Raw genomic sequence first — 14,617 nt, 5'->3', positions numbered from 1 at the left:
CCTTGTTCCCCATTCACCCATGTCATAAGCAACCACTAATCTACTTTCCGTCTCTATAGATCTGTCTATTCCATACATTCATATCAATGGAATTATACAATATGTCATCTTTTATGAATGACTTCTTCCACTTGGTGTAATGTTTTCGAGGTTCATCCACACTGTAGCATGTATCAGGACTTGTCTTAATTTGTTTTCTGTTGTTTATAAAAGAAACAAATTACTCATCATTACCCGGTTAAAACCAGGTAATTTATTGAAAAAAGGAATTTATTTCCTGCAGATATGGAGGCTGAGAAGTCCAAGTTCCAAGGGCCAAAGCTGGTGAGAGCCTTCTTGCTGATGTGGACTCTATGCAAAGTACTGAAGCAGTGCCAGGTGCCATATGGCCAGTGGCCTGAATGTGCTAACATACTAGCTCAGATCTCTCCTCTTTTTATAAGGCTACCAGTTCCACTCTCTTGATAACCCATTAATCCATAAATGAATTAACCCATTCGTGTGGGCTCTACCTCTCACTTCTTACAGATGCCACCTTTTAATACTGCCACATTGGGGATTAAATTTCAACATGAGTTTTGAAGAAGACAAATTTTCAAACCATATCAGTACTTCATTCTTTTCCTTTTGATAGCTAAATAATACACCATTATATGGCTAAAGCAGATTTTGTTTATCCATTGATCTTTTGATGAACATTTGGGTTGTTTCCAGGCTTTGTATATTACAAACAATGTGGAATTAATTATTTATTATTAGTAATAAATTTATTTGTAATTAAGTTACAAATAGATAATATTACTTATTATTTATACATTTATTAGTTATTATTATTAATAGATAATAAACACGTGCAAATTTTTATGTGGACATCAGCCTTCATTTCTCATGGGTATGTACTTATGATTAAAATTTCTAGGTCATATGATAACATATTTAATCATTTGAGGAAGTGCAGGATTGTTTTTGAAAGTGATTGGGTCATTTTACATTCACAGTAGCTATATATGAGGGTTTTGGTTTCTCAACATCCTCATGAACACTTGTTACTATGCAACTTTTAGTCGATACTAGTCACCTTAGCTTTTCAGTGTGGTTTAGGTTTGCATTTCCCTGATATTCAATGATACTGAGCATCTTTTTTGGTGTACTTCCTAGCCATTTGTATATTTTCTTTGGATAAATGTTTTTAGATCCTTTGGTTTAGTTTATTTTTTATTTCTTAATATTTTTAATTGTTAAAAGAAATAGAGATAGGGGCTTGCTATGCTCCCCAGGTTGGTCTATTTGACTCAAGCAATCCACCTACCTTGACTTCCCAAGTACGGGGATTACAGGTTTGAGCCATCACACCTGGCCCCTTTGCCCTCTTTTTCATTGAGTTATTTATCTTCTTTATTATTCACTTGTAAGTGTTTGTAATATATTCTAGATACAAGCCCCTTTTCAGACCTACAATTTACAAATTTTTTCCCATGTTTGTGGGTTTTCTTTTCAGTTTCTGTATAGTGTCTTTTGATGCATGAAAGTTATTAATTTTGAGGAAGTATAATTTTTTTTTAAAAATTGTTGCTTGTGTTCCTGGTGTCATGTGTAAGAGTTCACTGCAAAATATGGTTTCAAAAGAATTTATGCCTAACTTATAAGAGTTTTATTGTTTATGCGCTAACATTTAGATCTTTGATACATTGGGGTCAGTTTTGTATATAGTGTCCAACTTACTCTTTGGTATGTGGCTATACAGTTGTCCCAGCACAATTTGTTGAAAAGACTATCTTTCCCCAATGAATTGTCAAGGAACTGTATAAAATTAGTTGACTATATATATATGTGTGTGTGTGTATATATATGTGTGTGTATATATACATATAAGTTTATTTATGTAATCTCAATTTTATTTCATTTTTTCTATAGGTCTAGCCTTACGCCAGTACCACACTCTCTTGATTACTGTTGTGTTGTAGTAAATTTTGAAATTATAAAGTGTGAGTCTTCCAACTTTGTATTCTTTTTCAAGATTGTTATTGGTTTTTTTCAAGATGATATGTTTATCTTTTTATCTCAAAGAAAAAGACATACTGACATACTGAGAGTATGTGCCTATTATTTCCCCCCTAGGAAATTAATAGAGTTCAAAATAATCTTTCTCCTGTTTTGTATAGTCATTTTGGGAACTTATCTAAAGGCTACAAAAACAACCCAGCCCACACCTGAGCAGTGCAGACTCTGGGACTCAAAATAATTTGGATAAATGTAACCCTTCTACCTTTATGTGGAAGCTCAGAAAAAATGTGGACAATATCTAAAAATTGCTTGCCATATCACCTTATGAAGAACAAATGAATTTTGAGAAATTTGATTGACCTAATTTCTTTTTCCACTAAGATACATACTCTGTCAGTAGCCTCAATATATATCTATGGCACACAGTTTTCAGTATATATTAGGGATTCGTTAAGTTGTTGTTCTTAATTGCATGAGACAGAGATTTAGGGGCAATAAGTGACAAAATATAGTATAAAAAGCAAATGAAAGGTATCCTCAGTTTTGGTGGATTTTAGAACACAATACTGACAAATATTATAGTAAAGGTAGAAAATGGTGGCCTAAATGAAAATGGGATTGACAGTCATGACAAAGAAATGATGAGTGAAGAAAATAAAATACTAGCTTTTGTAAGTTAAGAGTAACAGTCTTCATTGTAAAAAAGGCTAGGTGTTATTGAACCCCCTTTTTCAGACACACATACCCCCTTTTGAGTCATTAGAGTGACTTAGAAATTGAGAATTAAAATATACAAACGGGCTGATCATATTCACAATAGACACAGAATAATTTTATTTTGGTCTCTTCCCTAAAGAAAAAAATGAAATACGCTTTCTTATGCTCTAAAATCCATGCCAACACTACAACTCAAAATAGTTGATTATACAACTAACATCAGTGGATTTTATTTTTATTATGTTTGACTTACTGATACTCGAGGCAATTTATGTTGTCTATTTAATCCTGAAGCATAAAACATAGCCTTCTCTTACCTAAGTCTAACTGCATTTAATAATTGGCCACTATTATAATATGTTTATGTGATTTAAATTACTATAGATTAGACTCTTATCATTACTGAGAATCCAAAGAAAACACTATATTAGATAAGTAGGTATCAAAGAAGGGCAATTGATAAGAATAAAACTAGAAACTAATACAGAACAGAGAAATTAAACAAAATTAAGAAGAACATTTTAATGGATTATCTAAGAAATAATTTCTGAAAAAAGACTCTAGGCTTAGAAGGTTTTATTTGTGAAATATTCAAACACTGAAGTCATTATCACAATGTGATATAAAATCTCTCACAAATTTATTATATACATATATTTAAATATACATATGTAGTAAATATGTAGTATATAAAATTATTATATGTATTATGATAAAAATACACACATATAAATACACAGATAAATTAATATAATACATATAAATTATATATGTATAGATAATTAATGTGTAAATTATGTATGCTATATGTAACTATATATTAATGTATATGTGTATATAGTTTATATATAAAATTATATTTTTATATTTAATATATACTATCAATCATATATTATATATTTTATAGATTAACTATATAAATTTATATTTAGGGAGAGAATATGTAGAGAGAAGAGTGGCAGGCTGATTCTTATGATGTGCTAATATTTGGAGGTCAGGTAAAGAAGAGATACTTGTAAAGAAGACTGAGTATTGACCAGAGAGGATGAAGGAAACCCAAGAGCAGGCCGACTTGTGTCAGCAAGAAAGACATTTTTGCCTGTTTTAAATGAGGCTAGGAGATCAAGGGCAAAGAGAATAATAATAAATGAATAAATTATTATATATATAAAATGTATTTTATGACATGAATGTAAACAGTATGAAAATAAAGCCGTCCAAATACCCTTAGAATTTTAATTATAGAGTTGTAAAAATATGAAATGAGGCATCTGAAAATTTAATAAGATAATGATGTCAAAAATTAACCCTACTTAATTACAGAAGGTGAACTTCAGCATAATACTATTTCAATATGAGTTAATGCATTAATCTACTGTAACAAGTCAATAGTGCCTTGGAGAAACAATGAGACAATTTTACTGAATAATAATGTGTAATCTATAATGTCAGTTGTCATTCATGATAATTGATAATATCCTAGCTAATTCATTTTATATAGTAATGAATAATAACAACATAACAGACAGGCTAAAAAATACTCTTCTGGTATTTCCCTGTCTGAGGTTAAATAGATTTCCTTTGATAATTTGATATTTTTAGAAACCCATCATCCTAGGAAGAAATCAAAGGGAAACACAACAGAATTTCATCAAACCAGAAAGATAAAAGGACAAAGAAAAAGAAAGAAAAAAAGAACTTATAAAACAACTTGAAAATAATCAACAATATGATAGGAGCAAAGCCTCACAAATCAATGTCAAACATAAATGTAAATGGATTAACTGCCCCACTTAAAAGTTACATATTGGCAAAATGAATTAGGAAAAAAAAAATGATCCAAATATATACTTCCTAAGAGAAACTAAAAGAAACTCACTTTACCTGTAAAGACATGCATAGATTGAAAGCAAAGGGGTGGAAAAAGATATCCCATGTAAACAGAAACCAAAAGTGAGCATTCAGTTGAACTCATGAACATAGAGAATAGAAGGATTGTTACCAGAAGCTAAAAAGGGTAGTGCAGGGGTGGGAGGAAGGTGGCGGTAGTGATGGTTAATAGGCACAGAAAAAGAAAGAATGAATAAGACCTACTGTATGAGAGCGCAAGAGGGAAACTATAATCAATAATAAGTGTACACTTTTAAAATAACTGAAAGAGTATAATTGGATTGTTTGTATAATAAATGATAAATTCTTGAGCAGATGAATACCCCATTCTCCATGATGTGATTATTATGCATCACGTCTGTATCAAAATATTGTATGTAGCCCATAAATAAATACACCTACTATATACCCACAAAAATTAGAAATTAAAAATGAAAAAAAGTAAAAAGAGACAAAGAAATGCATCATATAATGACAAAGGAATCAATCTGGTAAGAGAAGCCACCAATCCTATATATAAATGCAGCCAACGTTGGCGCACCCAAATTCACAAAGGAAACGTTGCTAGACCTAAAGAAAGAGATGGATAGAAATACATTTTCCTATTGAGTAGTCTACTCAATTACTTTGAATTGTGGTTTTGTACAGGAATTATTTTATGTACTGGGATACTGGGGTAATAGATATTCTAAAATATACTCACAGGTAACATTCTTTAAAGAAATATTTTGTTGTTTTCAAATAAGTACTGCTCCAGTAAATTAATCAGAGATAAGTTCAACTTAAAAAAATTCAATTTTTTTCAAAATAATTTGTTTACGATGTAATGAAACATATTGACTGAGTTATATAAATTATCTAAAAGTAATTCTGATAAAAACTGAGCAACGGAATATGAGTCAAGTGTTGCAGAACTAAACATGGAATAAAAGAAGAACATTTATAAATGGAGAGAATTTGAATCTTTCTGAAAAGAAATACCCGGAACTGTTAACATTTTTATATTTTTGTATTGATTTATGGAAACTTTTCAAAATCTCAGTGATTTTTGTAAAAATTAGCAAAAATATTACCAAAAATAGAGTATTTTGAACAGAAGCATTAAGGGTATTCTGAAAAAGAATTTGAGTAAAGATTCCTTTTCTGTAAAAAACACACTAGAAAGGGAAAATAATTTTAGAAGTTTGGACATAATGCTAAAACCTAATCAATGCAACCAAAACAAGTAGGTGTTAAGCTTTTTTGGAAGACACAGAAACTTTTTTTTTTTTTTTTTAATTGTGGGGCGAGAACTATCACCATCAATGGGAATATTGATATGTGATCAAACAAATAATCTGAAGAATTTCTACAACTTACAGGAAACTTAGAAGATTAGCTTATATTAGTCCTTCAAATTATACATCAACAGTACCTTACCTGACTAAAAATTTCTATGTGAAAAAGATGGCATCCATGCAAACATATAAATATAGAGAAGTACGCACATTTGGGAACAAAAATAGCCTTTGATAAAAGGAATGATGAAGTTCTTAAGAAACATTGTGCTTGGATGGAGGGATGAACGCTAAAAATGTAATATTAACAGAAAATCACACACGTGGAAAAATGCAAGCATAATGGGACAGAAGTAATGCGGTAAATTGAAGCACTAGGGTGGATCACGAACGAGGTCAGGAGGTCGAGACCATTCTAGCTAGTACAGTGAAACCTCGCCTCTACCAAAAATACAAAAATTAGCTGGGCGTGGTGGCATGCACCTGTAATCCCAGCTACTCAGGGGACTGAGGCAAGAGAATTGCTTGAACCTGGGAGGCAAATGTTGCAGTGAGCTGAGATCGCACCACTGCACTCCAGCCTGGGTGACAGAGCGACTCTGTCTCAAAAAATAATATAAATAAATAAAAGGAAAAACAAAATTTAATAAAAATATACGTGTACTTAAATAGGTGAAATATTTAACAAAATGTGTAAAAATGAGTAATACAAATGGTCAAGAAATTTTTGAAACATATAAAAACTTGCCTACCAATGTAAATGAAAATAACAATATGCCATTTCTTACTTAACTAGCACTTGATAAATTGCTGGGGATTTTATGGAGAAAGACCCTCATTCGCATCTTGTTGGTAGAAATGGTTTGATTACATCTTCTCTAAAAATCCCTTTAGCAATATAAATAAGAAGACTACAAATATTCTAGTATTTTACCCAGCGCATTTTTTGGTCGAGAAATCTACCAGGCAAGTGGTCATACATAGGGACAATTAGATTTGATTTTGATAACATATGTAGTGTATGAAAATTGAAATAACATATCTGTAAGGGAAATTGGAGAATATATTATAAGCCTTATACAGAATATTTTAAAACAATTTTTAGAATCTTGGTTTTTGAGCATATAAAATGATAAATATGCCAAAGCAAAAATCACACACACACACACACACACGCACAAATATACACAAAAAACTCAACTGCAGATGCATGCAATATTATATTTGTTATTGTGTGTAGTCCATACATAGCTGTATCATCACTGGCTATGTCTAGGCTTTGTGAATATAGATTTTTCTTCCGTACTCCTGATTTTTTATTTTTGTTATACATTTCCTATTGTTCCCATTGGTTTTAAACTTCAGGCTCGTGACTTTCTGAGTGTCTAGTGTTTCCATGAATGAGCTTCACCGTCTCTATAGACTTCTTGAAAATGAAGTTGTATAGAAAGACTTATTCAACATACACCTTCTCCTAACACAGCAGCACAATTTCTACTAGAATAGGAAAATAAAAAGTTTATTTTCCAGTCATCTTTCTTCTTCCTCTGTCCATTTAACTGAGCTTTACCTTTGAGTATGATTTTGAGTCATGTTTGTAATGTCGAATTTACAATGTAGACAGGAGAAAGGAAGAGGCAAGAATAGAGAAGCAGCGGCTGGGCGCGGTGGCTCACGCCTGTAATCCCAGCACTCCGGGAGGCCGAGGCTGGCGGATCACGAGGTCAGGAGATCGAGACCCTCCTGGCTAACACGGTGAAACTCCGTCTCTACTAAAAATACAATTAAAAAAAAAAAAAATGAGCCGGGCGTGGTGGCGGGCGCCTGTATTCCCAGCAACTCGGGAAACTGAGGCAGGAGAATGGCGTGAACCCAGGAGGCGGAGCTTGCAGTGAGCTGAGATCGCGCCACTGCGCTCCGGCGTGGGTGACAGAGCCAGATTCTGTCTCAAAACAAAACAAAACAAAAACAAAAACAAAAACAAAAAAAAAGAATAGAGAAGCAGGAAGAAATGCAAAGAGACAGAAAAGGTAAGTTCTGTATAGGCTGGCAATTCAAGGAAAGAGACAGTAAATGCCCGCCTAAGCAAGTGAGTGGCTTGGGCAATGCTGAGCTGAGGGATTATTTAAACATAAATTAAAGAGGATATAATGGAGTCCGGGCGCGGTGGCTCACGCCTGTAATTCCAGCACTTTGACAGGCCGAGGTGGGCAGATCATCCGAGGTCGGGAGTTTGGACCAACCGGACTAACGTGGAGAAACCCCATCTCTACCGAAAATACAAAATTAGCTGGGCGTGGTGGCACATGCCTGTAATCCCAGCTACTCGGGAGGCTGAGGCAGGAGAATCGCTTGAACTCAGGAGGCGGAGGTTGTGGTGAGCCGAGATCACACCACTGCACTCTAGCCTGGGCAACAAGAGTGAAACTCCATCTCAAAAAAAAAAAAAAAAAGAGTATATCATGGAATGTTTCTGATACAAATGGGATCCCCTTAATATTCTCTAAGAGATGTGAGGTGTATTTGGAATTTTTCTATTTTTATTTTCTGGACTCCACTTTTTTATGTAACACCATGCTATGCCAGATTAGAAAACATGTGAAATGGAATTTACTGGGGATACAAATATTTATCTGATAGAAAGGTCTATATAGGTTTTATTAGGCTTTCAAAAATATTTCTTGTTATGGTGGCACATACCTATAGTCCTAGCTACTTACGAAACCGAGGTGTGGGGATTGTGTGACCCAGGTGTTTGGTTCCAGTTTGGGTAGCATAGTGATACCCTGTCTCCACCAAAAACAACAAGAAAAAGACAAGTAATACAAGTGATGGTCTGATGTACATCCATTGCATTTATGATTAGAGGCAAGCACTACCATGTAGAATTTCCAGACGCGTTTCCTTAGTGTTGATCACCCCATCTATCTTTTTGTTTTTAGAATTTTGTTAGGAAGGTAATGCAGTCTTAGAGTTTTATCTTCAACTGCATCTAATGCCTTCTATATAATTGAATGAGGGTCCCAGAACAAAAAAGGTAATACATTTAAAAGGGAAAATTAAAGATAGTTTAACAAAGCGACTACTTAGGAAACTGTCACTCAGGGTAAGGAAATGAACAAGGTATGGAGAGTCAACCTTGGTTTAGAAATAACAAGAAGTTATTGCCATTCCTAGGTCTTAGGTGTAAGCAGATGACATTATTGAAATACTGGGAGAGTTTTAATTATGGGAGATAGACTTTAAAGAAGGAATGTGGCCTTGGATAATCATATACACACTCTCAAACCTAGATCCAGCATGGAGGGGATCAACAATATAAATGCTATGATCTCTATCTCCTCTCAGTCTCTAAGCTCCAGCCAGTACCTCCCCATTGGATGGACCCAATGGGAACTACAGAGGGTAAGGAGTCCTCTTTGATACAATTCATGTAGGTCAACTCTGTGATGCACCAGGGATAATGACAAATATCAGAGAGCTAATCTTGAGGAACATACCATGACTATCAAACACAATGGAAACGCTTAGTGAATTCAAAATCTCTACATATAAAGCTGACAACATCAGGTTACTACACATTCCAAATTACATACAGTATAAGAGTGACTGGATTACAAAAGCAATGATGGAGGCTTGTGCCAGCAACTGTAAAACTAGCAGTTTCTTTTCTCTTACAAAAATAAGTAGTAAAAAAAAAATTTAAGACAAAATGGGGAAAAAAGTAGCTTTTACTTTTGGAATCTGAAAATTGTAGATGCATTGTTATCTACTCCAAGTAGGAGTGTTTGAGCTCTGGAGAATTAAAGGATAATCTTTGCCTTTTCATTATTTTAATTTATTTTTTAAAGAAATGCCTAACATCTTCCCAGTTGACTGCATCTACTTGAAAGATGTGCTGCTGGAATAAGCTAGAATGTGTTCTAATTCCAGGTCTCCTCTTTTTAGTATTATTATTATACTTTATGTTCTAGGGGACATGTGCACAACGTGCAGGTTTGTTACATATGTATTCATGTGCCATGTTGGTGTGCTGCACCCATTAACTCATCATTTACATTAGGTATATCTCCTAATGCTAACCCTCCCGCCTCTCCCCATCCCCCACTATAGGCCCCGGTGTGTGATGCTCCCTTCCTGTGATCTCATTGTTCAATTCCCACCTATGAGTGAGAACATGCAGTGTTTGGTTTTCTGTTCTTGGCGATAGTTTGCTGAGAATGATGGTTTCCAGCTGCATCCATGTCCCTACAAAGGACACGAAATCATCCTTTTTTATGGCTGCATAGTATTCCATGGTTTATATGTGCCACATTTTCTTAACCTAGTCTGTCATTGATGGACATTTGGGTTGATTCCAAGTCTTTGCTATTGTGAATAGTGCCGCAATAAACATAGGTGTGCATGTGTCTTTATAGCAGTATGATTTATAATCCTTTGGGTATATACCCAGTAATGGGATGGCTGGGTCAAATGGTATTTCTAGTTCTAGATCCTTGAGGAATCGCCACACTGTCTTCCACAATGGTTGAACTAGTTTACAGTCCCACCAACAGTGTAAAAGTGTTCCTATTTCTCCACATCCTCTCCAGCACCTGTTGTTTCCTGTCCAGGTCTCCTCTTACCCAAGGAATATTAATTCTTAACTAACTCATGTTCTATTTAAAAGAAAAAAGGTATCCTCCATTGTAAAGGAAGAATATAGATACTAGACTCAACAATAGTTTCTGAGGATTATATAAGACAATTTATACAATATACATATCATTATACCAGCCATGACACTGATAAAATATCAGTTTGAGGTTCAACACATTCATCCAGCAAACTTCTCTATCTTTACAAAGTGCTTGGCTCTTTCTTCCGTTTGTGAGAGACTAAGAATATTTTCTGGCTGTCACAGCACTTGTGATTGAGTCCGAAAGTCTTTCAGACATGAAAATATTTAATTAAAATAGAGAATGTTTGCAAAGCTGTGTGTATAGTCCCATGTGTATAAGAGTGGATGGTAAGGGGTGTGGTTGGTGTTGAGGAAAGGACACAAAGAAACAGGAATATATAAAGTTTTCACCATGCTTTACAAGTTGAATAAATAGAGCAAAGAAGTTTGACTACTAAATTCATGAAGCTCTGACCTTTCACAACTGGTAGTATAATTCAAATACAACATGGTACCTGATTACCACGACTGGAACACTGGTTGGGGCCATACCCAAGCCACCCATGGAGGACATCCGAATTGATAGCATGTGGATAAACAAGGAATGTTTTTTTATTTCGCTGAGTGCCTGAAGTCTGAAATACAGAAAAAAAAAAAAAAATTATGAATTCCCATGGATTCGGTCTCTGATTTAGGAACATATTTCTGACAGAGGCCATCATCACCAACCAGTGCATGGTTGACTTTACATCTGCCTTGACAATTTTTCTGTCATTTAAATTAGAGAAATTTAGGATACATGCAAAAATAGTTGCTCTTGATTCACTGAAAGTACTCTTGTGTGCCTAGAGGGACCTTCTAAAATGTCTGTTTACGATGTACTACTCCAAGCATAAGAAGTTTTCAAATGCAGGAGGTGACCAGCTATAAAAACTATGCATGTTAGTAATTCAAAAGACTACATCTGTAAAAACTGTTCTTTCTTTACCGCCCACACCCTTGCTGTGTTTCCAGATTATCATAATACAACATATTGTTATACGATAATATGATAATAATTACCTGATGAATTTTCTATGTATAAAAAAGAAAGGAGGTAAATTCCACTTAATGAAAAGCATATCTCTTCATGCAGGGTCGAAGGATTTAAATGGCAAGCCCCTTATGAAGTATCTGGCATACAACAGATAAGTAATTAATAATAGTTACCTCTGAAATGTTCTATCGCTCACCACATCCGTGGATCCTGCAGCAACACTGTCACCTTTGCTGTCCTTCATTTTCTCTAATACAAAAGAAAGGTAATAGGCCCTGTTTCACAGTGATACTGAATAATTTGATTGAAAACACATCAAGTGCTTAGTATAGACCCTTGCCTGTAGTAGTACTCAATAGATTTTTCTAATTTCTCAATTTGGCATAATGCTGGTTCTTTAAATAAAATACAAGTAACCTAATGAGAAATTAGTATACCGAAAATATATACAGATTTTGCTTCCAGTTATAAACACTAATCTAGAATACTTGATTCAGAAAGTGTTGCTTGTCAACCACAATTTATTTACGGAGCCATAAATTCCTATTAAAGCTAATTTAAAACTCACAGTGTTTCTATTCCTGGAAAAATAAGCCCAGGCATCATTGTGGTCATACTGAGGGTATGCATTTGTATTTACATACTATAGATAACTGTAATTTTTGTCACTGAGTTACTAACATTTAAACAGATTCCCGAAGCAGCTAGGCACTTAGTAGCAGCCACAACATCAGCCATTTACAATTGTTCAGAAAACAGCACTAATTGAAACTGTTCAAATCATCCATAGGTTGTGTTAAACACCATTTCTTACACACTGGCACCTTGGAGATACACTGATTTTGTGTAAAATAATAATTTTAAGACAAAATAATATACTTTAATGGGAAATATTGGTCACAATATTATACAAAGCAGATTTCTGTATTAAAAACATAACTATGAAAGCATATCTTTTAATACACTGTAACAGGTTCAGACGTTGTATAAAGTGTCCCTCGAATAAGTCTGCATGCATATTAAAAGTGGCCATATAAGACCTTGTATTTTAGAAGAAACATTTTATTTAGAAGAGAGAAGCTGGGCGTAGTGGTGTGTGTCCACCTGTATCGTCCTAGCCACTCGAGAGGTGGAGGCAAGAGAATCCCCAAAGCCTTGGAGTTTGGGGCTGTATTGGGCTGTGATCACACCTGTGAATAGCTACTGTGCTCCAACCTGGGCAACACAGGGAGATCCCATCTCTAAAATAAATAAAAACAAAGACGTAAAACCAAGGATTGTGGTCCTGTGCCTGGAAATCATTTAAGCCAAAATATACTTAATATAATAAATTTTCACCTCCTTGATATTTAAAGTGGATCAACATAACAAACCAGTGACTTCCAAACTGCATTTCTCTTTTTAAGAAGAAAATTAAGCTTTAATTTTGAGATCATACATTAAAAAGAAACATTTCTCTACCACCATTAACCCTCCACCACTTCTGAGGCAACTTCACAGAGCAGTTAGATAGAGCTTGGTGGAGAGGCAGAATCTGGATCAAAACTAAACTAAGTAAACGCAAAGTATTAGATTAGGGGACAAAACATATGTAAATGTAATCTGCTAAGTAACATGCTAATAACATATTTGCTCCATTGTTTTGATGATACTGCCATAGACACATGAGATCAGAACATCTGTCTGAAGAGGAGGGATATCTGACAGATATTTTACATTTGAAAGGGTAATAGACAAAGTTTTGTGAAAGGATGTTACCTTCACCATAGCTAAGCCTCAGGCCTTCCACATTAAAGGCTCAGAAACTCCATTTTTATTTTTATTTTTTGTGAGGCAAGATGGTTTGTTCTCAGGAGTGCTGCTTTTTGTAGAAGGGCTCAACAAAACCTATGTACAAAATGAAAAATTTAATGCCTATGATTCTAATGGTAAGAGAAGTGACTTTCCACATTTACCCTCAAAGCATAATAATCAAGTGGGGTGAAAACCAGCTTCTCAGAATGTGCCTTAATGTGATTTATTACCTGAGTCAAATGTGCAGCCAAGTCAGTGCCTTTAACATGGTGCTTCTGTCCCTTTAATGCAGATTGAACACTAAGGCCAGGCAAACTTGTTCTTTAGTCACTCCCCAGGAGAGTCTTTGAATGGACACTGCCCCACCTACTCCTCTATGTTATTTTATTTCCAAGACTCCAAGAACCCTGTTTTGATTGGTATATTTGTTAATTGGACAAGAGACAGGAGTGAGAGTGTTTTTCTACTTAGCTGTTTAATAAATGCCTCATTTCTGTGATATAAGAACTTAGGCCTTCAGAATAGAGTAGAGAAGACGGTGAACTGAAGGCAAATCAGATCTTTTTTGTGCGGTAGGGGGCAAAGCAGTGTAATGGAAAATCATAGACTTATGACTCAGATTATCTAGGTGCTATTCCCTATTCTTCATGTACAAGCTCTGTCACTTTGAGTAATTCATAAATACCTCAGAGCCCTAATTCTCTTAACTGTATCCACTTCATGTAATAATCATACATGGAAAACGCTGGGACTAGGCTGGTGCTCCATATACACCATGGCTCTTCTTTCTCTTTTGCCCTTATGACACAATAAAACTGGGGTAACTCACATTTGTATTTTGAGAATTACATGATTTTCTTGCAAAGCAGCCCATCAAAGAATGCAAATAGCATTATGTCTCAAAAGACTAGAGAAAGCCAAGTGATTATTTTCTTTCTCCTTAAACCTTTGCCATATCACAACACTAGTGGATTTCCAGGTTACCAATACTTTTGTTACAGGGATCTGCTTTTTCATCACATATCCTTCTGTGCCTATATGTAATTTTTGTCTTTTCTCCAGTGTTTTACCCTTCTTTCCCTTTGATAAAGATGTTCAAATTTCACTCTTCTCCCACAGTTTAAAAGCTACTTCCAATAGTCTGCTTGACAGAAAATTAAAGTTAAATATTGGCTGAGTTCCCTATTTATTCATTAAACTTAAATTCACTGTCTTCATGCCTGAGCCAATCTTTAATTA

The sequence above is a fragment of the Rhinopithecus roxellana genome, chromosome 20 (genome assembly GCF_007565055.1).
Source record: "Rhinopithecus roxellana isolate Shanxi Qingling chromosome 20, ASM756505v1, whole genome shotgun sequence".
NCBI classification, from domain to species: domain Eukaryota; kingdom Metazoa; phylum Chordata; class Mammalia; order Primates; family Cercopithecidae; genus Rhinopithecus; species Rhinopithecus roxellana.
Note: the sequence above shows the minus strand (reverse complement) of the source record.